The sequence below is a fragment of the Apium graveolens genome, unplaced genomic scaffold, assembly GCF_009905375.1.
Source record: "Apium graveolens cultivar Ventura unplaced genomic scaffold, ASM990537v1 ctg3893, whole genome shotgun sequence".
NCBI classification, from domain to species: Eukaryota; Viridiplantae; Streptophyta; class Magnoliopsida; order Apiales; family Apiaceae; genus Apium; species Apium graveolens.
This window is the reverse complement of record NW_027418313.1, coordinates 40862-65786: the sequence shown is the minus strand read 5'-3', so window position 1 is coordinate 65786 and position 24925 is coordinate 40862. Positions and strand designations below refer to the sequence as shown.

Below are 24925 nucleotides of genomic sequence, written 5' to 3'. Positions count from 1 at the left end.
TGTTATTCCAATATTTTAGTTTTGGTTATGTAGTAAAGGACATCGGTTTTATTTATAACAAATGTCTATTAGTAACGAGTACATCGCTTTTTTAGAAAATTAGTGATGTAAAATTTTACACATTTTGGTCTATAAACTTCTTACACCTCACTTTCAATTAAGAAAAGCTGATGTCAAAAAGAATGTACATCACTTTAAGGTAAAAATATGATGTCAAAGAAATCCAGGTTCAAGTCTAAATGAAACATAGAAATCACTTTGTTTAAGATAAAACTGATGTCAAGTGACATTATAAACATCACTTTTAACCAAACAAAATGATGTCAAAAATTGCAATGTACATCAGTTTCAGACAAACAACTGATGTGAAAGACTAACATGTTCAAGTCTAAATGATACATAGACATCACTTCATTGTAGAAAAAACTGATGTCTATACGCTAAATTAGACATCACCTTTCATTAAAGAAACAGATGTTTAATATGCCATTTTACATCACCTCTGTCAAAATTATCGATGTTTTTGTGACAAAAAACATAGCTCAATATGTTTAATATGTTTTAATAGGTGTAATTTAGTTATTAAATAATTTTGTTATAACATTTTTTGTAAAAAATCATCACATAGACATCAATATTTTTCACTAAAATGGATGTTTTTGTGATAAAAAACATAGCTCATGATATGTTTAACATGTTTAATTAGGTGTAATTTAGTTATTAAAAAATTTATTTATAGCATTTTATGTAAATAATCAACACATAGACATCTATTTTTTAACTAAAATCGATGTCTGATCGAGTATAGACATCGAGTATCCACGTCTAGAATAGACATCACCGACATCAACATCGGTTATGAAACAACATAGACATCGGCCAAAAAGTGATGTCTATGGACTTTTTTCTTGTAGTGAAGAGACATAATTCCAAAATAATATGATATTGTACATTCTAGGCCGAACCTACGCAGATTTGTTTTTGGATTTATATGGCTTCTCCATAAACAAGAGAATATTCTCTAATATTCTTGATGTAGTACTTTGGTTGACACATACCCCCATCCCAAATTATCCCCGTAAACCAATAACTACAAATACCTTGGTCTTTTTCCCAGAATCTATTTGTTGGCATCCTGTACTACCGATATTTCTACAGAATCCGTTGTGTGTACACGATTAGGAAGACTTTTGATACAAGGCAACCAATAAAAAAACCAGCTTCAATGAAGGATGATGACTACACGAACCGCTGTAAGAGAAGGAACCAACTTTAATGAAGGATGAAAAATGGAATCTATTAGATAGCCAGGCTCTGGGGTTGTCAGATTGACTTTGGTGAAAAACATTGCTTAAAATATCATCAAGGAAACGACAACTTATGGTTTGATCAAGGTTTTTCCAATATGTTTGAGAAGCCATCTGCTTCAAATAAGGGGTATTTGAATCACTTGTTAGTTGCCATAAGATTGAATGAAGGCGATCATGTTGCTGACCATATGAACGAATTTAATTCTATCCTAGCAAGATTGACATCAGTGGATATTAAATTCCATGATGAAATATAAGACTTGTTGTTTGCATCCTCATTACAGACAGTTGGTCAGGTTTTGTCACTACTATAAGTAATTTATCCAGGAGCGGTAAGATGACTTTTCATGGAGTTCGAGATTCGATTCTTGGAGAAGTATTTGTAGAAGAAACTCAGGAGAGTCGTGAGGTTCCTTGTTAATGGCTGAGAGTAGAGAAAGAAAGTTCATAATGGGGCAGGATAAGGGCGTAGCAGATTAAAGTTACAGAAGAGAGGACAAACCAAAGATCAAGGATATTGTTTGTTGGAATTGTTAGAAGAAGGGTCACTTCAGGAATCAGTGCACACTCATGCGACCCTAAAGGAAAGAGTAAAGAGGATAATTCATCTAACATAGTTGAAGAAGTGATGGATGATGATGCTTTGATTTGTTGTATTAAATGTTCCGTTGAATCATGGTTATGGATTCAGGTGCATCATTCCATACTACCCTTGCAAGGATTTAATGTTAAATTTCAAATTTCAAAATTTTGGTAAAGTCTGTCTTACTGATGACAAGACTTTAGATATTGTGGGCATGGGAGATATTAATCTCAAAACCTCTTTGAGAACTAGCTGGATATTGAAAGATATAAGGTACACCCCTAGAGTGAAAAAGATGTTGCTATTTGTAGTCAGTTAGATAAGGAAGGGTATCGAGTTACTATCGGAGACAAACAGTGGAATGTTATAAAGAGAAATCTAGTTATTGCTCATGGAGAGAAAAAAAGGACTTTGTACATTGTTGAAGAATCCAGCTATGAAGCAAATATAGATGCTGATGAAATTGGGTCTTTAAGTTTATGGTACAAAAGGCCTGGTTATATGAGTGAAAAGGGTATGAAGTTGTTAACTTCGAAGGGGGAGATTCCAGAGTTGAAGAATGTGGAAAGTGGGTTCTGCGAGCCATGGTTTCTTGGAAAGAAGAAATGTGTTACTTTTGCAAAATCAGGGAGGACCCCTAAGACGAAGAAGTTAGAGCTAGTTCATACATATGTATATGGTCCAACAACAGTTGCGTCGTTGGACAAATCTCTCTACTATGTCACTATTATTAACGATTTCACTAAAAAAATATGGGTTTATTTCTTGAAGAATAAATCGATGTGTTTTCTACTTTCAAGAAGTGGAAGACTGAAGTTGAAAATCTGACCGGTTTGAAGGTGAAGAGTTTGATGTCAGATAATGGTGGTGAATACAGTAGTAATGAGTATAAAAGCTATTGCACAGAATTTGGGATTAAATGATTAAAAATATTCTAGAGACACCACAACAGAATGGTGTTACAGAGTGCATGAATAGAACCTTGAATGAGAGGGCCAATAGTATGAGATTACATGCAGGATTGCCAAAGATGTTTTAGGAAGATGCAGTTAAAATAGAAGCGTAACTCATAAATAGAGGACTTTCAAGTCCTTTGGGGTTCAAGATACCTGAAGAAGAGTGGCAGGAAAAGAAGGCACACTTGCGAGTTTTTAGTTGTGTTTCTTATGTGTGTAAATTATGACATGGATAAACTTGATCTGAATAGAAAAGAAGTGTATCTTCATTGGTTATGGCTCAGATAACATGGATTACTCTTTTTGGGATGAACTGACGAAGAAGATCGTTTGAAGTAGAGATGTTACTTTTAGTGAGAAAGCAGTGTTTATAATCTTATAGAAGATTATGAGTTTATAAAGGACCAACCTAAGAAATTGAAAGTAGTGCTTGAAGATATCAAAGAAATAGATCTGCAGGCATGAAATAGTGGGAGTTCGGAGAATGTCCATGACAGGGTTCCAGTTACCCGACAGACTGAGGTAAGAAAATCTAGGAGAATTGTGAGGCCACCACAAAGATATTCTCCTCCAGTATATTATATGTTATTGATGAGGATAGAGAGCCTCAGTGTTATTCAGAGGTAGTACAGGTGGATGATTCAGTTTTGTGGAAATCAGCCATGGATGAAGAGATGAGTTCTCTTGAGAAGAATGAGACATGGTCTTTAACAGAGTTACCAGCAGCGAAGAAGGCTTTACATAATAAGTCGGTGTTCAAGATCAAAAAAGAACATGATGGCATCAAAAGATACAAGGTGAGGTTAGTAGTCAAGGGTTATCAACGAAAAAAGGGTAATGACTATATTAATATATTTTCCCCGGTTGTTAAGATGACTACAGTTAGAATTATGCTAAGTATTGCGGCTGTAGAGGTTACATCTAGAGCAACTGGATTTTAAGATTGTGTTCTTACATGGTGATCTTGAGGACATCTACATGGTTCATTTAGAGGGATTTCAGGTAGTTAGGAAAGAAAAACTTATTTGCGAGCTTATAAAAAGCTTGTATGGTTTAAGCAGCAACAAGACAACGGTACTTGAAGTTTGACAGCTTTATGATGTGTTTTTAATGTTTTTCGGTCTGGGTTCCAGAATGGGTACATGAGGAGTGCTATGGACCATTGTTGTTACTTTAAACAGTTTAATTTATCTTATATCATATTGTTGTTATATGTTGATGGCATGTTGATAACAGGATCAAACATGAGGAAAATCAACAGGCTAAAGAGACAGATCTCTGAGGGAGTTTGAGATGAAGGATATGGGTGCAGAAAAATAGATACTTGGTATGAACATCATAAGTGATAGACCTGAAGGTACTTTGAAATTATCTCAGAAGAAAGATGTTGAGAAATTGTTGTAAATATTCAGTGTCCAGGATGCGAAGACAATAAGTACATCATTGGTGAGTTACTTTAATCTCATGAAGAAGCAATCACCTAAAATGGATGACGAAATAAAAGATATGGCTAAAGTTCCCCATGAGTCTGCAGTTGGCAATTTGATGTATGTTATAGTGTGTACAAAAACCATACATTGCTCATGTAGTGGGAGTCGTTAGTAGGTTTTTGTCTAATCCAGGAAGAGAGCATTGGGAAGCAGTCAAGTGGTTGTTACGCTACCTGAAAGGCACATCCAAGGTTGTATTATATTTCAGTAAGAAAAATCTTATCTTTGAAGGATTCCCTGATGCAGATTTGGGTGGATGTTTGGATACAAGAAAAAGTACAATGGGTTATATTTTTACTTTGGGTGGCACCGCAGTTAGTTGGATGTCTCGATTTCAAAAGAGTGTTGCTTTTTCAACCACTTGTAAGTCATATGTCATAGCCTATTTGTATATTCGAGGATTCAACTCAACTCAAATAAGAATGTAATAAGTAAATAGTGGATCGACCGTCAGAGAGATCTCGCAAAGTAATATCTGTCAAAGGATTCAGAAACAAGGTTCATCTACAGACTTGAGGAGTTAATTCACTGGAAGAAGTTCAAGAAGTTTATCATGCCTCAGTGATATAAATCAAGATCGTGGATTTAATCAAGTGACAGAGATCTCGTCAGAGTATCATTAATTACAAGGATTTAATCTGAAGAAAATCAAAGCGTCAAAGTCAAGACATGAAGAAACGTTACGGAAGTTAGTCACTCATGAACCAGACAGTACATCGAGTGTCAACGTTGAAGTGGTGGAATTGATTCATAATTCTCAGTGATTTCAGAAGATATTCAGAAGAATGGATGCTGCTCAGGGTTAGTATTAATTCTCTATTAATTAATTAAGTCATATAATTTAATTAAGTAAATAAATTATATCTGCAAAGATTAATTTATTGATTAATTAAATTAATTGATTAATTAATTCAGAATTAATTTTAGGAATTTTCAGAAGTTTAATTGGTTTAAAAACAGTCTTAAATCAGCAAGACAATTGAAAATGAACTAGCATGACAATCTGGATTGTCATACCAATTGTCATGCCAAGTCATTTCAATTGTCATACCCAAAGTTACACTAGGAAGGAGATTGTCTTGCTAGTTCAACTGATTGTCATACCGATAGTCATTGTAGTTCAATCAGATTGCCTTGCTAGTACAATTGAAAGTCCTACTGAAAGTCTTGCTGAGCCAAAGAGATTGTCCTACCGATTGTCATTGCAGTTCAAGTAATTTTGTTGGATTGCATACAAAAAGAAAAAGAAGCAGAAGACATTCACTCACTGAAAAATACAAGAACACAGCAGCCGCCTAAGAAATATTTCATTGTTCTCTGCTGAAATTCAAAGATCAATTTCTAGATTGCAAAGTTAAATCCAATCAACTAGAAATCTTTATCTTGTTCTTGTGTAACAATCTAGCGGATCAAAATCCCTAGAACTTAATCTCAAATCGCGTTTAGCATTTGATTCTAATTATTGCAAAAATAGAAAAAGTTCATGTCGAATTGAGATTAATACCTTGTAATCGATACAGTTGTTGTAACACCTTTCAAGTTTAATAATATTTTTATTTACCTTGAATTTTGTTTCACATTTTTTATTCCGCATTTATTCGATTATTTGGTACTGTTTGTATTCAACCCCCCTTCTACAAACACATTGGGACCTAACAATTGGTATCAGAGCCTTCTGATTAACGAACAAATCAAGATCCTAGACTTTTGTGATTTTTCAACTCCTTGAATTTTTATTTATTCAAAAATTCATAATGACTTCACATAAAGTTGGAACCGTTAAAATTCCACAATTTGATAAAGAGAATTATATCATGTGGAAGAAGAAGATGCTATTATTTTTACAAGTTGCAAATCCCAAATATTCAAACTTGTTAAAGAAGGGTATAAAAACTCCGATGGTTATTGAACCGGAGGTAATAATAGATGGTGTGGTGACTACTAAAGCTAGAACCTATCCAAAAGAGCCCGAAGATTTTACTCCTGCTGAGAAGGAAGAAGCCTCCTTGGATGCCAGCCTTCAATTAATATTAATTGATTCCCTTGATCCCTTGATGAACAGACATGTGATGAACTGTAAAAATTCTAAACACATGTGGGAAACTATTGAGGTAATTAATGAAGGCACAGAGGAAGTTAGGGAGAACAAGTTGGAAATCCTAACCTCTGAATATGAACATTTCAAATCAAATCCAGGAGAAGGAATTACTGAAGTGTTTGAGAGGTACAATGCGTTGATCAACAACCTGAACATCAATGGAAAGTATTATTCAATCAGGGAGGTCAACAAAAAGTTCCTTTTAACACTGCCAGCTCATCTTGAACATAGAATCACTGCCATTAGAGAAGCTAGAGATCTGAGTGAGATTTCTTTGGACAGGCTCTATGGAGTGTTAAAAACCTATGAGTTGGAGCAGATTCAACAGAAGGAAGTCTACGGGAATGATAGAATGGTCAGCACATCTACTGCACTTGTAGCTGAAGGTCAATAACAACAACAATCTCAACAGTTAGAAAGAATGGTACAGTTTTCCAAGGGTGAGGAAAATGAGTTAGTAGCAGAATATGATCCTCCTACTACAAATCAATCAAGTGATGATTTTTATTCCTTGGAAGAGCTGGAGCAATTGGAAGATGAATCAATGGCCCAAATTGTCAAGAGATTCTCCCATGTCAGATTCAGGAGGAGTCCCAAGCTTAAGTACAAGTCCAACTACAACAAATTCCAGAAAGGTGGATCTTCATCCTCTAACACCAGCAGTGGTGGATACCAAACAGGGATGGTTGATCGGAGCACCATTAGATGCTATAACTGCAATGAGTTGGGACACTTTGCCACAGAATGTAGGAAACTAAAGCAAGTAAGAAAGAACTCTGAAAGGGCTTATCTGGTAAAGGGAAGAAGCTGGGATGATACTGACAGTGAAGATGAAGAAGAAGGAAATCTTGCTCTTATGGCTATTGATGGAAAAGCTTCATCGTCAAGAATAGAGGTAAAACTTTCTGATGCTGAAATGGTTTATCATCTAAGAGGTAACTTAGATTGTGCACGTCGTGATAATGAACTGTTAAGTTTACAGATCACAGACCTTGAGAAAGAGGTCAATGAATTAAGACTTGTGCACATTAATCAAGACAAATTAAAAGAACAGGTATCTTTTCTAGAGAATAGAGTTGACTGTTATAGAAAACTCGAAACTATTCTCAAAGACAAGATCACCGGTCTTGAGAATAAGGTTAGAGCCTACTTCAATTCTTGTTCGAAGGCTAAAGAGTTCTACAGTAAGCAAGCTGTTAATCAAACATCTGGAATAGGTTATGATTACAATGCTGCTATTGGAGAATTAGGCATAAACTCCCCTCCTCATGTCTGTGCTAAAGGGAGGGAAGTACCACATGTGCTTAAGGGTGTTGATGAACCCCTCTATAAAGCATCAATTGCTGAACCATTTGATGCGACCTCTTCTGTTATTCAAGAAGAAATACGTGCTGAGGATCATGCTTATGAGAAGATTGTTTCCAAGTCAAGTGAGTCGAAAGTTCCAGTCAAAGTTGTGAAAGCAACTGAGACTAACTCAGACACACATGAGTTGGATAACAATAATGCCATGTCTACCATGCATAAATTACCTGCTGTTAATCGCTCTCATAAAGCATGTGGTGTTGCTTATTGTATGTCTTGTGCTTTTAATATGATGTATGCTTATTTTAATGGTAAACATGTGTCTAATGATAAGACTACTCCTCGTCAGCATGTGAATAACAAGAAGCATGATAGGTCCAAGACTGCTAGTCCTTCTAAGGCTAGAAAGGAGACATTTATGCCTAAGATTAAACAGAAATTTGTTAACGCTGTTTACAAGGTCAAATGTTCAGTCATTGAGAAAGTTGAGGCAATTAAAATTAAAAATGTTGTTTTGCCTGACAAAGGACAGTTCTACAAGTATGCCGGACCCAACCAAGTTTGGGTTCCGAAGAAGGTCTAATCCATTTGAAGTGCAGGGCAATATACAGGTGTAACCGGTAGTGTGGATTCTTGACAAGTGGATCATCAAGACTTATGACCGGAGATAGAGCCCTGCTATCAAATGTGGTTGAGAAAGTTGGCCCCCTGGTTACCTTTGGAGATAACAGCAAAGGTTTATCTGAGGGATATGGCTGTTTGCAAGCTGGGAATGTTATCATTGTAATTTTGTATATTGTGCTAGGTTATTATCAGGAAGCAGTATCTAACATATAGCACCAGTGACGAGACTTGAGAATATTACGACATATCAGACACCTGCTGCACATTACACTTGGAATTGTACTCTAGTAAGATGTGTACAAGTGTACTCCTGGTTGGTAAGTCAAAAGAGGAAGTCAATGCACCACAGTTCATGGACTTTGCAGCTGCAGATCTATTGGACTATGCAATTTCTTCTTCACAATCTCACTTCAGGTTGGTATGAACTAGTATACTGCTCAAGCAATCGTCAAGGACATGGTATGGCACTCTAACAGAAGTTATAATTTTATATGAATAAGTAGAGTCGTCATATTAATAACTATCTTATCACTAAGCACAATCATATTGTTTTATATGTGCAGTGGTATATTGATAATGCAACATAACAATTAGTATCTAAAGTACTTGACAAGTATCGGTCAATGATATGTTGTTAACATTATGTTGCAGATATTTGTGAGCTTTTGACATGAATGAGAATTACTTAGACTTTACCCTAAGTGATAAATGTTTTATCAAAAACTCATTCATATTTTAAAATAAAATCAAACTTCTTTCTACATTAGTGATTTCTTATTTCATGTAAAATCCTTTGAAATCACTATTGTACATCATTACTCTCAAAAGATTAAATGTATAATTTTCATTCATTATAAATCTTAAATACATTTTATCTCTATAGTGCCATATATTCTGTGTTACAGGTTCAGTCTCCAATGACTTTCTTTCATTGACAGTCATGAGGTTTAAAACCCACAACATTTATCCCAGACTGTAAAGACAAACACAGAAACAGAACCAACCAACACTCTCTTACCACTAAATGTAGTATGAATGAGCGTGAGGGAGATAGTGCCATAGTGCACCACATAAGGAAGGTTCTGTAGTCGACCCAGAAGCTCTGTCTCCTACATAGATGAGTAGTATTTAAACCGAGACAACTGCTAACCCCCATACATCTTCTCAAAAAGATGTAATGGCTGAAAAGGCACAAAAACAGTTACTAGATTCATTCTCTCAACAGGGTGTGTCTATTGAAATTTGCCTGTCGGCCAGGGTATCCAATGTAGTGTCACCACTTCAAACATAAACAATTCTTGATGCACAAGGAAAGGTTACACACATAAAGGATGAGTTGACGGAAACAAGAGTTTCGACCATTTTAAGGTCAGATTCGATTGTTCAAGGTTTGTTAATGGACCAATTGCCTTTACAGGTGTTAGGAGAGGATACTGATCCAAAAGCCATATGTCAGTGGTCAGTGTCTACCTCCCCAGGCTTAAATCCCCTGGATGCATCTACGGATAGTGGATCTGACATAGGCGCAGATCGGCAACTTGTTGACAATGATTCAGATATTACCTGATGAGTCACAACGAAATGTCTTCACAGACATTAGAAGGGAACCTTGATCTTTATGCTAAATTCGTTGGATCATTGTTTACCTTCCCAGAATTCAAATCTGGAACCCTAAAAGGGAAACTAGCAACTTGTAGATTATGACTCAGATTCATCTGACGAGGTTAACAAGGATGGGGATTTGTGAACTCCCATTGCACCACCTGTGACCTCCTTAAGGATGGCTACGGTGATTTTCCTTGCAGGTACAGCTGAATGTTGGAGCTATGAGAGAAGAGTGATACACTTGTGAGAATGAGTGTAAACACGAGTGGAGAGAAGAGTGAAACACATGTGAGGTACACTAAACAGAATCACACACTCACAGTGAGGAAGAAAGAGAAACTACTTGTTATTTCTTTTCCAACCAAGTGGAATATGAGAACTCCTTCAGACGTCAGACGACAGCATACATTCCTTCTTTAAGGGGGAGATAAAAGCTTAAGTAATAGTTTGGAGGATTCCTCAACTAAGGGGGAGAAATAGCAGGGAGGAAGAAAAAGATCATATGTACACTACACCACACCATTGTTGTTTGTAACTACGGATCCTATTGTACGGGAGAGGTGGTAAACACAAGGTGATTTCCTAGTAAGGGAAGAAGCTGTTAGGGGAGTACCATTGGTTTTTATCTACAGACTTGAGGAGTTAATTCACTGGAAGAAGTTCAAGAAGTTTATCATGCCTCAGTGATATAAATCAAGATCGTGGATTTAATCAAGTGACAGAGATCTCGTCAGAGTATCATTAATTACAAGGATTTAATCTGAAGAAAATCAAAGCGTCAAAGTCAAGACATGAAGAAACGTTATGGAAGTTAGTCACTCATGAACCAGACAGTACATCGAGTGTCAACGTTGAAGTGGTGGAATTGATTCATAATTCTCAGTGATTTTCAGAAGATATTCAGAAGAATGGATGCTGCTCAGGGTTAGTATTAATTCTCTATTAATTAATTAAGTCATATAATTTAATTAAGTAAATAAATTATATCTGCAAAGATTAATTTATTGATTAATTAAATTAATTGATTAATTAATTCAGAATTAATTTTAGGAATTTTCAGAAGTTTAATTGGTTTAAAAACAGTCTTAAATCAGCAAGACAATTGAAAATGAACTAGCATGACAATCTGGATTGTCATACCAATTGTCATGCCAAGTCATTTCAATTGTCATACCCAAAGTTACACTAGGAAGGAGATTGTCTTGCTAGTTCAACTGATTGTCATACCGATAGTCATTGTAGTTCAATCAGATTGTCTTGCTAGTACAATTGAAAGTCCTACTGAAAGTCTTGCTGAGCCAAAGAGATTGTCCTACCGATTGTCATTGCAGTTCAAGTAATTTTGTTGGATTGCATACAAAAAGAAAAAGAAGCAGAAGATATTCACTCACTGAAAAATACAAGAACACAGCAGCCGCCTAAGAAATATTTCATTGTTCTCTGCTGAAATTCAAAGATCAATTTCTAGATTGCAAAGTTAAATCCAATCAACTAGAAATCTTTATCTTGTTCTTGTGTAACAATCTAGCGGATCAAAATCCCTAGAACTTAATCTCAAATCGCGTTTAGCATTTGATTCTAATTATTGCAAAAATAGAAAAAGTTCATATCGAATTTATTCTAGATTTGTGATAATTGATTTGAGATTAATACCTTGTAATCGATACAGTTGTTGTAACACCTTTCAAGTTTAATAATATTTTTATTTAACTTGAATTTTGTTTCACATTTTTTATTCCGCATTTATTCGATTATTTGGTACTGTTTGTATTCAACCCCCCTTCTACAAACACATTGGGACCTAACACCACTGCAGCAGAATATATGGCTAAACTCTTACGTACTGATTCAAACGGGCGCTCCGGAAGAGTGCTGCCCTGATCTCTGAAGCTAGCAAGGAGATGATTTGGTTGAACAATTTTCTGGAGGAGTTGGGCAGGAAACAGGCAGACAGTGCTTTGTATGGCGATAGTCAGAGTGCTATTCATCTTGTGAAGAATCTTGTGAGTGCTATTCATCTTGTGAAGAATCTTGTGATTCATGCTAGGACGAAGCATATTCAGCTAGATATCACTTTACAAAAGAGTTGATAAGCAATGATACTTTGTCCCTAAAGAAAATCCTTGGTTTAAAAGATCTTGCAGATATGTTGACTTAGGTGGTAACCAATGAAAAGTTGAAGCTTTACGTAACTTCAACTGGCCTTAAAAATTGATTGATGAGAAGGCGCTGCACTAGTTAGAATTATTGATTGGAGTATAGATAATACTATATTCACAAGAGTGAAGTGAAGATGTTAGACTCCAAGTGGGAAATTATTGGGTTTGTGGAGTCTATTAATTAAGCCCATGAAAATACACTATTTAGATTCAGATTCAGATTAGATTATGGATTAGTTTACTTTTCAGATATGGAGCATTATTTGATTTAGGACCAGTTTCTTCTCTTATAAATACTAATGTAATTGTAAAATCATAACATAACGAATTGTGAGAGATCAATACAAAGCTTGTGGAGTAGGAATTTCTGAACCATATAAATCTTTGTCTTATGTGATTTTCGTTTATTTTCTTATTCTTATTTATTCAACTTGGGTTTTGCTTTCGTTGTAGAACAATAAATAATTGTAGGCCTGTTTATTGTAGGATGATATAATTTTGACAATAAGAAAAGTGTGTATCGGAGTAGAGAAAGAGAAAGGAATATTTAATTTTTATAGGGTAAAGAGTGTTAAGTGCATCAAAAGTGAAAATAATTTTTTTTTCCATATTTTGAAGAATAAATTTTGTTTTCTCTACAATAATAAAACCTAAAAAAATAGGGCCCTTGTAAGTTTGAGCCCAAGCCCTTCGTCACTACTATCCTATGACCGGACTTGCTTATAAATTTTAAATTTTATTTCTACAGTTTGGTTTTCCTTTCTTCTATTTCATTTTATCATAAATTTTAATGATTTATTTGATAATTCCTTAATGCATTAACAATATGATGATAAGTTACATGTTGTTTAACATATACATATTAACAATTTTCCAATATTAAGAACATAACTTCTACTTACATAGAACCAAAATATAAATTCCTTTTAAGCTAATACTTATATTAAATCTAATTAGCGAATATACTCTTAAGATACAATATTGTAAAATCTAAATAGATTGCTAAAGTTAATTAATCTAATACATTCAAAGTAAAAAGAATGGCCAGAGACGTTCATTTGAATATGATATTCACATAAAAATATATTAATTCCGACCCGATTAGTTCCTTTAACCATAATCGAGTTTAACCTTGATTAGTTAAAAGCCGTCAGATATACATAATATCAACCAATATGATCCGTTGATATAGGATGATATTTATATATATATATTTATCACATCATGTATTCATTTTAGGGTTTTACACCCCCTTACCGCCGCTCTCTTGTTCATATATCTTATCTTTCTTTGGCTTAATCTCTTGATTTCTTCTGCAAATATTTATAAAATTTAACTGGTTTATACATCCAAGAGGCTGGTTAGATAGTTGTTTATGTGTATTTATGTCAAATCGTGAGATATATAATCACTTCCCTTTTCCATTCAAACAATCAGGTTTGCAAAACTGCTCTCTAGAAGTTTATCATATTTTACGAATACTTTCAATCCCCTCCATATAAGAAATCTCATTTTCCATTCTTTACATTATCCCTCGGTACACATCCGACTATCTCCGTCTTGGTATGTATCTCAAAATTTTACAATCTATTTAAATCGAAATATGTGTTGAAGTATTAATTATGTACAAATGTAAGTATTTCTTCATCAGTTGATTATATCCAACATAACACAACACTATACCAACAAGAATCTAAAAACATTATGTCACCATGTTATGTTCTTTTTTATTTATACGTGATTTAATATTTTTTACTGGTTTGCGATTTTTTACAGATCTTCAATATTCCGCGACCCCAATATTTTCATGCAAATTGAATTGCATCATGACTTTTCTCAAGTTCAAAGGTAAGCTATATTTAAATTTCTTAATTTGGATGATAAATGTATAGATAAATTTTGATTGCCTCGGTTAGGTGTAATTGAAACCAAATTTCTGAATTTATATTTTTATCAAACCGAAAAGGATTTAGTTCACATTTATTTTGCTCCTAAATAAAAAATGAATCCATATTCGAACTTAGTCGAAAATCTGAATATTTATTTATACATAGCATATTATTTCTTTTGTTCGATTTCTAATTCATTTTCAAATATCCATCAACCGTGTCAAGTGACTTAATGACATCAATTTTGGATATTGGTGTAACGAGATTTGGATCAACCTTACGTGATTACTGAACATGATCCTTACCCCAATTTAATATGAGTTTTCTCCCCAAAATACACATAACATAGTAAATATTCAGTATTCCAGCATGATTTAAAAATCTTTATTGCTCAAGTGACCAATACATATTTACTTATATGTTTATGAATTATTTGTAGTAAACAATGAAGTAAATGCTCCAGAAAAGATGGATGTCTCTGCACCATGGTTTATCTATCGATAATACTCCTTCATATATATTTTTCATTTATGCCAAAATTTTCAACACTACACTTTAGATGTTTTTATTATGTTGCTCTTATATGTACCCTTACATGTACCCTCGTATGTACACGCTACCAATTTCATGCCAATATATTGAACCTGAATTATTACAAATAGAGTTGGCTATAAATGTGTAAATGGTGAACAAACTGGCCTGATAACGACATGGTTTATTAGGAACTCGAACTCGAATATAAGAATGTGTGGGTTAAGCTAACGAGCTCAGGCCGAGCTATTAGCATGTGTGGCTTGAGCTCGACGCGAGATCATTAGACTTGAACTTGGCTAGTTAAATCTAAAAAATTTGACATATATCCCGATTATTAATATTTTAAGTTTAAAATTACACTTAAATATGTAATCCATAAATCATTTGAGAATAATAAATTCAAATTTAAGCTTTTTCAGTTGTGTTGAAAGTGATAATTATATTGGTTCTAGTGGGCGGGTTTGAACTTTTTTTAGATAATAAATGTTATTTTTCACAAGCTGTTCGTTAACGACACAAATATATATTGGCTTATTTTCATTTGATGAAAGATCGTGTATGGCTCTATTATTTTCGAAACTTGAGGTTGATACATATTTTTGCGGTAGCTCATCTTGGCTTGTTAAGAATAATATTAAACTAAGGAACAATTATAAATTAATTAAGAATATGCTTTATTTTCATTTTTATTGACAAGAGATAATTGATCAATGTAATCCTTTCATTATGTTTTCTACTCGTGAAAATACTCCAATAGACAAGCCACCGAATTAGATAATTACTACAGGGAGACAAGAAGATAGTGAGCAAGATGACGGTTGGGTGGATCATTATAATGAGAAAAGGAATGATGTTAGTTATATATACACAATTATTCTAAATTTTTTGGACAATATTTTCTATATAATTTTGCCCAATATAAAAATTGACCAAAAATTTGCATTAGGACGAATAGAAATGAATTATGACGAAATGTCACTCTTGCATTTCTTGAATGCTGAAAAAAATATTTCTCAAACTTGTTTCTTGATCCTTTACTAAACAATGCGGGAGAATGGAAGATGCCAAGTACGACAAAACAAATTTAAAAAAAATTCATGTTTAAATAAAAGTAAAAAAACAAAATTTAAAACTCCCTTAGTAAACTGAAGTTAGGATTGATTGCTAGATCAAGTTCGTAGAAATAAACAACAAAAAAGAATCTAGGGGTACCTTTAATTAATCTTTATACTAAAAATTAATAAGTGTGATAGTATAAGGAAGACATATATGTGGTCAAAGTCGTAATATGTAGCTAGCTATTAGGGAACATTATATGGAAATGCAAACTTCATATTTTCATGTTCTTGTTACCTTCTGCTACTAGTAAAAAATGTGTGTGTCCTCTGATTTCCCTTTCAATCATTCAGGAAAGCATGGGGTTTTCGGACATGATCAATGGTGAGTACGCCATCATGCACACACATACGTACCCATATGACATGTTGTATTGCAAAAATTATTAGTAATAATAAACATTGGTCATATCTCTTAGGAAATATGTTGTTATCATGGTTCGCTTTCCTTCTGAAATTTATTTTATAAATCCCTACTTAGATTTCACATGTGCTCTGTAATTGTCATAACATAATTGTGGTTGCCAAATTTCTTGAACACGTTTTTAACTTAATACACAAAATATCAGATTCAAATATTCCAACACATAATACAAATTACATAAAAGCTGAGACAAAATTGAAAAGTAAAAAATATTGTAACCAACTTGTAGTATTGATTATATATTTTTCATGTGCTGCCTCAGTCCATTAAAGAAAATTAGAAAAAATCATAAATTTATATCAATGTGCCTATAAATTCTGAATTTATAGTCAGGTGTTAGACTTTCTTGCGAATATGAAGATAGAAAAATTATTTAGAATGGTTGGTAGTTTATCCAGATTAAAGGATCAACTAAAAAGGTACTGTTATTACTTAACTAACAACGATCTTTTAGTAGGGATCTTACAACACTATATATATTATTAGGATTCTAAATCTCAAATCCTGGATGAGACGGGAGTGTTAAAAAAATAGTAAGATTTGACGGAATATACATGTGTACGTGACTACATACATATAAATGTAACCCCTCTGTTGTCATTCTTGCATAGCCATCAAGCACTCCATTTCTTTCTTTTTGTTTGCTTCATATTTTAATTCTCTGCTCATATTTTATTTCAGGCACTTGAAGCTTTGCTAAATATAGTTCGGTTCCTGAGGTTTCTTTTTTGTCAGGTATTGTAAAAACACAAAACACAATCACATTTATCTCCTCTACATGCACTTCAGAACAAATCTCTCTCTCTCTCTCTCCCGCTCTCTCTCCTTCTCTCTCTCTCTCCCTCTCTCCCTCTCCCTCACTCTCCCTTAATAGTACTCTTTATGAAATACATGTGCTTTATGTATGAGCTTCTGCAACTGATCGATCAAATTTGAAATTTAATTAGGATGGTTGATGTTGTTACAGGAACTAATTTCGGAATATTAGTCTGCTACTACCATCAAGCTCATTGATGCCTACCACTTCCAAGTTCACTCTGCAAATTCTTTGTGATTGTTTAACCCTCATGTCTTCAGGTTGCAACTTGTACATATATATGTCAACTTTTTTTCAACAATTTGGTTTTCTTTACATATGTTTAGTTTTATCAAGAATTGTGATGATTGATAATGCCTATGTTGATCACATTCTAGAGTTATTAAACATAGAAAATATTACCAGTTTCCCAATATTAACTATGTAACTTCTACTTATTGAACCAATTCCTTATTGAAAAACTCATTACAACCTACATGTATGTAAGTGTCTTGTTAATTAATGGTTAATATCAATAAGCAAAGCAAACTACCTTGGTAGAGAAAGATGCTATAATTGTTTAGCCCCATATGATATAATCATATATAATGTATTTAAGCAATTCTAGTGTTAAAAGTTTTCTATTAATTTTTTTTGAACCAATATGACACCATTGATTTTATTCTCATGACAGTTTAAAAAAAAAGTTATGCAAAAATTCATTTATAGACAAAAAAATTACATGAAATATTTCCACCACATCACTACAACAAAATAGGCCAATTACGACCGCCATCATGAAAAATTATAGTTTTAAAATTTCAATGCTAAAATGGTTTTAAATTGAACCCTAAATATAAGTTATAAATTATATGTACTATTATTAACATGATATTAAATAAAATTTAAAATTGTTCAAAAAATATTTTAAAAAAGAGTACTTAAAAGATTGTAGCATGAACTTTGTTTTAATCAAAATCTTATGCCAAATATGTGTTATCATTACACACATAGATTAAGAATCGAGCACTAACAAAATTTGAGCCAATAAATTACTATTTATGATCATATTAAAAATTCCTAAATATAAGACCATTACAATTTAACATTTTACTCCTTTTCTTTTAGCCTTTTCTTTGCTTTCTCTTCTGATGATGCATAGGTGATATGGGTGAACCCGCTGGACGGGTTAGAGGATAAAAATGACCCAACACACTTACCTGGGTTTGTAAAAATTTTAACGGGTCAACATAAAACTATACTTTTGACCCAATCCTATTATTTATATATTGGATTGGATCGGGTTGGTTCAGGTTGGGTCAAACCCCCTTATCATGGTTCGATTCCCAAATAAGAATAGAAAATTAAAATCTAACATTAATACATGACCAATGAAAATTCTAAAATGTAATTCGAAAATGAAATTATTTTTCACATGGGAGTATGACTAGAAGACCGGAATAAAAAAAATTGACAATCGAACATAAAGTTCTTGATGAGTTGTAGAAAGAGTATATAAAAGTTCAAAAGATTATACATCACTCGCTATTTAAAAAAATAAAAAATCATACTACTATTATGATTTAAACAAAGTTCATTTAAAAAAAGACATATCCTTGCAAGTATTTTGAGTATATAATTGCAGTAGATTCTTTATCTGACATCAAACTGTTTCGAGGATTTTACTATAATAATGTATTTTGACTTTAGTTAAAACTTAGTTTTACATAATGTATGTAAATTAATTTATAAATTATATATATATATTACTATTATATAAAAGACAAAACATTGAAAGTTTTTTTATGGTACCTGTTTTATAGTACACGATTGTTGTGGAACAAAAACCTGAGTGTGTTAGTATTCAATGCTAGGGTTGGTGAGCTTCGAGGTTTAATTGTCGCTCTTGCGTTCAGGACTATCGATCCTTGCAAGATGCATACGCATCTATGTGTTGTAGAGAATCAAGCCAAAAACGTAGTTCCAGGTTGAGGGGTAGAGCCCTTTATATAGAGGTGAGTCCAGTGTTAGACTTTTGTTGGGAGACTTGGTTGATAAGTCTCCAACTTAGATGGTGATTATGAGTCCTATTGAGGAAGGAGCTCTAGAACCTTCTGTGTAGGACTTTGAGTCTGTTTAGACCATATGTCTCTACTCTTTCAGCCGTATTGAGCCTAGTCCTTGAACAATTTGTGTTCTTGGACCTTGACGACCTGAGCTGGTGGGCCTTGCCTAAATGGGCTATCTTGATCTTACTACGAGCTTGGACCAGACATGTCTATACTGGACTTCAGACAAGAAGCCCAAGTATAATTAATGCGACATTAAATGTGTCTTTAGGATATATTTTCTATCCATATCATTTGCCCCCCAACTTTCATGAATACTGCTCGAGTTTTCGTGGAAGTTGTAATGGTCTATTCGCGACTCGGGGTACTTTCGGCCATTCTTGGGTATCGGCCCTTCATGGGTATCGGCCCTTCATTGGTATCGGCCCTTCATGTGTGTCAGCCTTTCATGGGTATCGTAGTTTTATTGTAAAGTGTGGAGCAACCTACATATTTACAACGACTTATTAGTGCAAGTACACACACTTAAGGCCTTTGCACAGGCTATTTGGATAGTGTTTAACACTAAACGGCCCTATCCGGGGCTAAAAACCGAGCGTTTATCACCCCTTAACCTTCGACAAGGTTAATTATAAGGTGAAAGCTGCTAACTGTCCCTAATCTGGGCTAATCAGCCCTAATATGGGCTAATTTCCATGCACAAGTTGCTAATTAGGCTTAAAAGAGCCTAATTTTAAGCTAGAATGCACTAATTAGCCTTAATAGAGGCTAATCGGCCCTAATCGGGGCTAATTAAGACTAATCAGTATGTATAAGACACTAATTATCCCTAATTCACACTAATTATAAGAGTGACTGGGTTAAACGACCATAATCTGGGCTAATTTCATCACAAAAATCACTAATTCCCCATAATTTGGGTAAATTACGCCTAATATACACTAATTAGCCCTAATCTAGGCTTAATTTCACTAAATGGCCATAATCTGGCCTTAATCTTAAAACCTTAAAATTTAAAAAAATTTCAAAAAATTTCTGATTTTTTTTTCATTTTTTTCGAAATTTTTCAAAAGGGGTTACCGGGGTTGTGCAGAACCACTTGTAGCAGGACTCTACAGGAGGCTCTGCTCGGCCTCATGCCCTCAAATGTGGGCTACTCGGCCACTTTGAGGAGAACCTCCTGGTCGGCCTTTTGGTGGTTGCCCAGGGGTTCCTGCCCCTAACTTTTTTTTTTGAACTTCTCACTAAGAGTTCACGGTTTCTACATACCTTTTCATGCCTTTGCTTCTGATGGTTGTCCATGGAATTAACTTCATGGTTGCCTTTAAGTTCCGCAGGGCTTTGTTACGACTGTTTCGGTGAACGTTCTGTACTCATTCTAGCGGACGTTATGTACTCGTTCTTGCTGAATGTTCTGTGTTCTATTGAACTTGTATATATAGAAAGTCTTATACTCCATCGAATTTGTCCAAACCTCCTTCGTAGGATGTTCTATACTCCAACAAGCTCATTTTCGTGGACGTTCCAGTCTTCACAAAACTTGGTTTTGCTGAGAGTTATGGTTTTCGAGAAATTTCCTAAGGACCTCTCAAGAGGGTCTCCGGAACAACTTTTGAAGGCCTTATGGTTCTCCTACAGGAGTTTCTGGTCGGCCAAAAGGCCTCAACTTGAGGGCTGGTCGGCTGGCAGTTCCCCGGGGGCAAGTTGTGGCCATCATGGCTCTCCTACAAAGGCTTCTGGTCGGCCAAACGGCCTCAACTTGAGGGCTGGTCGGCTGGTAGTGCCCCGGGGGAAAGTTGTGGCCGTCATGGATCTCCTACAAAGGCTTCTGGTCGGCCATACGCCCCCTATTTTTGTGCTAGTCGGCCAGGAGTACTCTGCATATAAGTTGGGGTCGTCACGACTCTCCTACAGAGGCTTCTAGTCAGCCATATGCCCCCCATTTGTGGGCTGGTCGGCCGGGAGTGCCCCGCACATAAGTTGTGGCCGTCACGGCTCTCCTACAGAGGCTTCTGGTCGGCCATATGCCCCCCATTTGTGGGCTGGTCGGCCGAGAGTGCCCCACACGTAAGTTGTGCCCGTCAAGGCTCTGATACGAAGGCTCTTGGTAGGCCAAAATGCCTCAATTTATTGGCTGTTCGGCCAGAGCTTCCCCGCATGCAAATGATGGCCGTCACGGCTCTGATACGGAGGCTCCTGGTAGGCTAAAAGGCCTCAGTTTGTTGGCTGGTTGGCCGGAGCTTCCCTGTATGCAAATTATGGCCATTATGGCTTTGATATGGAGGAGAACATTTTGTTCTCGTACTCGTGAGTTCAGCTGAAGAGATAATCTTGTCTTAATTTTCATTAATTTTTCTAATCATGGTGATTAACATAATTGTCCTTTAGTTAAGACTAATGACTTGTATTTGGTTTCAGCCAGGCTTTTTTTGGAAGACTGATACGATAAGCGATGTCATGCATCGCTTTTCTCGTTTATTATGTCGTCCTTTCTTGCCTTTCTATCGCTCTTCTTCATCATTTCCGGTGTTATTTTAGGGAGGTACCTGCTAGCGCGAATCAGGCAGACTTACGACCTGATGTAGCAGGTGACCTTTTTCTATAAAAGAAGATGATAAGTGCTCATTTTTATTCACACCTTCATTCCTTACCTTCTCAAATTCTCAAACTCTCTCAAGCTTGTATCTTTCTCCAAGCTCTTCAAGAATGTGTGGCGAACAAGGTCCTAGCAAGTCCTCTTTTTCTCAAAAGGAAGCTCTACACAAGAGGGCCACTCTCCGCTCCCTCCAAGGTATAGCTCATATTTCCCCCTTCTCAATTGACCGTTGTTAGAACAGTCTAAAGAGTATGTTAGATGGGAGGGCAGACGAGTACCCTAGTACCGTCCATTTCGACGCGTTTCATCACAGAAGTATGCTCCGTGAGAAGGATGTCGAGGAGATTAAGTCGATTTACTCCTGGCCCGACTGCTTAAGGTTTCGTAAAGCTAAGCCAAGTGAGAGGGCTTGTAACCTTTGCCACCAAAGGCTATTTCTATTCAAGGCGGCCCTGAAGTCCGGGCTAAGGTTTCCCCTGCACCCTTTCATTCTGAGACTTCTAGCTAAACTCAAGATTCATCCATGCCAGCTCTACCTAATGAGTGGTCTTTTATAATTTGATTCATAGTGTGATGTCTTGACTTAGGCATCCCCTTAAGTGTGACGATGTTCCGTATTATCTTCATGATGAAGCCTTCTCCTTTGAATCAGCCTATCTGAGTTGTGATACAACACAGAGCCCACATTCCTCATATGTTGAACACCAGTTTTCTCAATGACTTGAACCACAAGGGAAACAAGAAGTTTGTGGTCGTTGGGTGGAAGGATGGAGACTGGGGGGCATACTTCAGACGTGACTTTAGCAGCCCAGTTGATAGTTCTCACTTAATTCTCAACCTTTCTGATACCGAGCTTCTAGCCAGAGATCTACTCACTAAAAATGATGGGGTAACCCCTTATTGGGAGTTCATAACAGAAGTCAAGCTTGTGGAGCTGGCCTTAGTTCCCTCTCTATTGAGGTTATTTATCTTTATTTCTCCTTAACTTTGTGCAAGTTTGTTTTAATATCTGCTTTCTTTTCTTCTTATTTCAGCTGTAGAGGCTCTCGATGCCAAAGCCAAGCCGAGCGATGCTGTTACGGGGAAGATGGCCAAAGATGCAAATAAAAAGGCCAACCATATTCCTAAGGTTCCTGCATTCCTTGAGGCGTTGGGATCTGGTCAGAAGAGAACCAAAGATTTTGACGGGAGTGCCAGGACCCCTTTTGAGCCGGGATGGGGTATCTCTTCCAGCGACTCCGTATTCGGCATCCCGGGCCTTGCCCTTGAGTGGTCGAGGAACTGAATCACTCCTCCTGACCTCCTATTCATCTCTTCTGCTGAGAAGCTTCTTGAGGCCGAGATGCTGGGGGCTCACGCCCTCTATCAGGTAAATTTTTATTTAAGTTTTCCTTTTTTTAGAACTTGGAAAGTATTATAGGAATCACTCCTTGGGGGCTCGGCCCTTCATACTTAAACTTTTTATAACTATACTCATACTTTCTTTGTCAGGCCAATGCCTACTTCGTTGCGTCCTCTACTCAGGCTGTCAAGATGAGAGGCGACTATGCTGCACTGCAGACTTCCATGAACAAAATGACTGTCTCCGTGGGGGAGTGGGAATCCAAAGCTCATGAAGTGGAGGGAAAGCTCGCAGTTATGGAGAGGAAATATGCTAGCTCGGAGGAGAAGAGGAAGAAGGAATGGAAAGACCTCGAGAGAGCTTATCACAGATCCTCTAGGTTCACCAAAATGATGGACGAACATGATGATGAGATGCGTCTTGTTAACATGGCCATGGGTTGGAATATGGGAATCAAAGACGCTCAAGGCGTATGGACGGATGTGGTTGATCCAAGCCTTCTATCTTGCCCCTGGAAACTACCTACCATGGATCTATCCGTACAAGCTTCTGGATCTGTGCCCTCGACTCCTCGTATGAGGTCTCAATCGAGTTCTAGTCACGGGGGTTCCGGTTCCGGTTCTAAGGGTAAGGCCCCCTCGGGTAGCCCTAACTCAGAGCAGCCCTTCATGGGAAGATTGCGGAGCCGATTCCAGGGAGGAGTGGTTCTTCTTCTAAGGAAGGCTCGGATGTCGAGGGGGAGGATTCTTCTGATGAGTGAATAACGTGGCCTTGCATGGCCTTGATTGCTATACGTGGCTTTTATTTTCAGAACTCATTGATTTGAACCTTATTGGTCTATAACTTATTGGTCCTTCGGGACTCTAACTTATGATCCTTTGGGATCTTTTATCTATGCACTTCGTTTAATTTCATTTCATACTTATCTTTTATTTTCGGCATTTGGTCCTTCAGGATTTGCATTCTTTATATGCTCGTACTTAAATAAATTGGTAGACGAGATGATAGAAATAAACTTGCATAGATAATATCTCTAAGAAATGGGTTCAACCCTTACATAAGATGGTTTGTCGACCTTATTTATAAACTTAATACTAAGTACTAGGAACCTGTAGTGAATGTCCTAAACATAATAAACCTTCAGGTTTGAAGCATGCCAAGTGCGAGGCACTTCATCACCATTCATGGTCACTAACTTGTATGATCCCCGTCCCAGTGTCTTCCTGACCTTATAAGGTCCTTCCCAGTTGGGGGCTAGCTTTCCTCCCTACCCTACTCCAGATGCCTCAATCTTCCTCAAAACCATATCTCCCTGTTGAAAGAACCTTTCTTAAACCCGTCTATTGTAATAAAGGGATGCTCTTCGTTGATGCTCTGCATTGTAGGCATTGGCCTCATCCCTGACCTCGTTAATTATTTATATACCGTAGTCGTAGTAGCACTGACAATCATACATATATATTTTTACTCAACAGAGCATCAGTCATGGATGTGACATAAAAATAATTCATATATCGCAAAGACTAACTACTGATATTCAGAAGTTTTTTCCAAGAATATGAAGATAAATTTGTTATAATATCATCATTCAAATTATTTTGATGTTTCTTTCAATTATGATTATAATATTTATTTTTATTGTAACTTGATAACATTGTATATTATTTTTATAAAATTAAATATTTTCAATTTGATGAATTTTTTTAAATATTAGTTGAACTTGTTAATCCTTCAAAATATCGACTAATATTATTTTTTTAGTTAGATAGCATAACATGGATTAAATCAAATAGTACAATACATTATAGTGTTAACCTTTTTCAAATAATTGAAAATAGTTGTACAATATTTTCCAACACTAAATATTTTTTTGAAATTTATTATTGCTAATTTTAAATATTTTTTTTTTCAAAATATTGATTTCTATAATTTTTCAAGTTTCTTATTTATATATATATGAGTTAAGTTCTATTGAGTCTTTGTTTTTGGTTGAGTATGGGAGTCCATATATGTTCTGCAAGTAAAATAGT

At 35.6% G+C, this 24925-nt stretch overlaps 1 long non-coding RNA gene across 1 annotated transcript; it reads left to right on the top strand.

The window, feature by feature from the left end:
* The first annotated feature begins 15966 nt into the window (after window positions 1-15966).
* LOC141701468 (uncharacterized) lies at window positions 15967-17238 on the top strand. The gene is made up of 3 exons (XR_012566794.1): window positions 15967-15993; window positions 16774-16827; window positions 17060-17238. It is a non-coding gene; the product is annotated as an uncharacterized LOC141701468 (long non-coding RNA).
* The last annotated feature ends 7687 nt before the right edge of the window (window positions 17239-24925 follow it).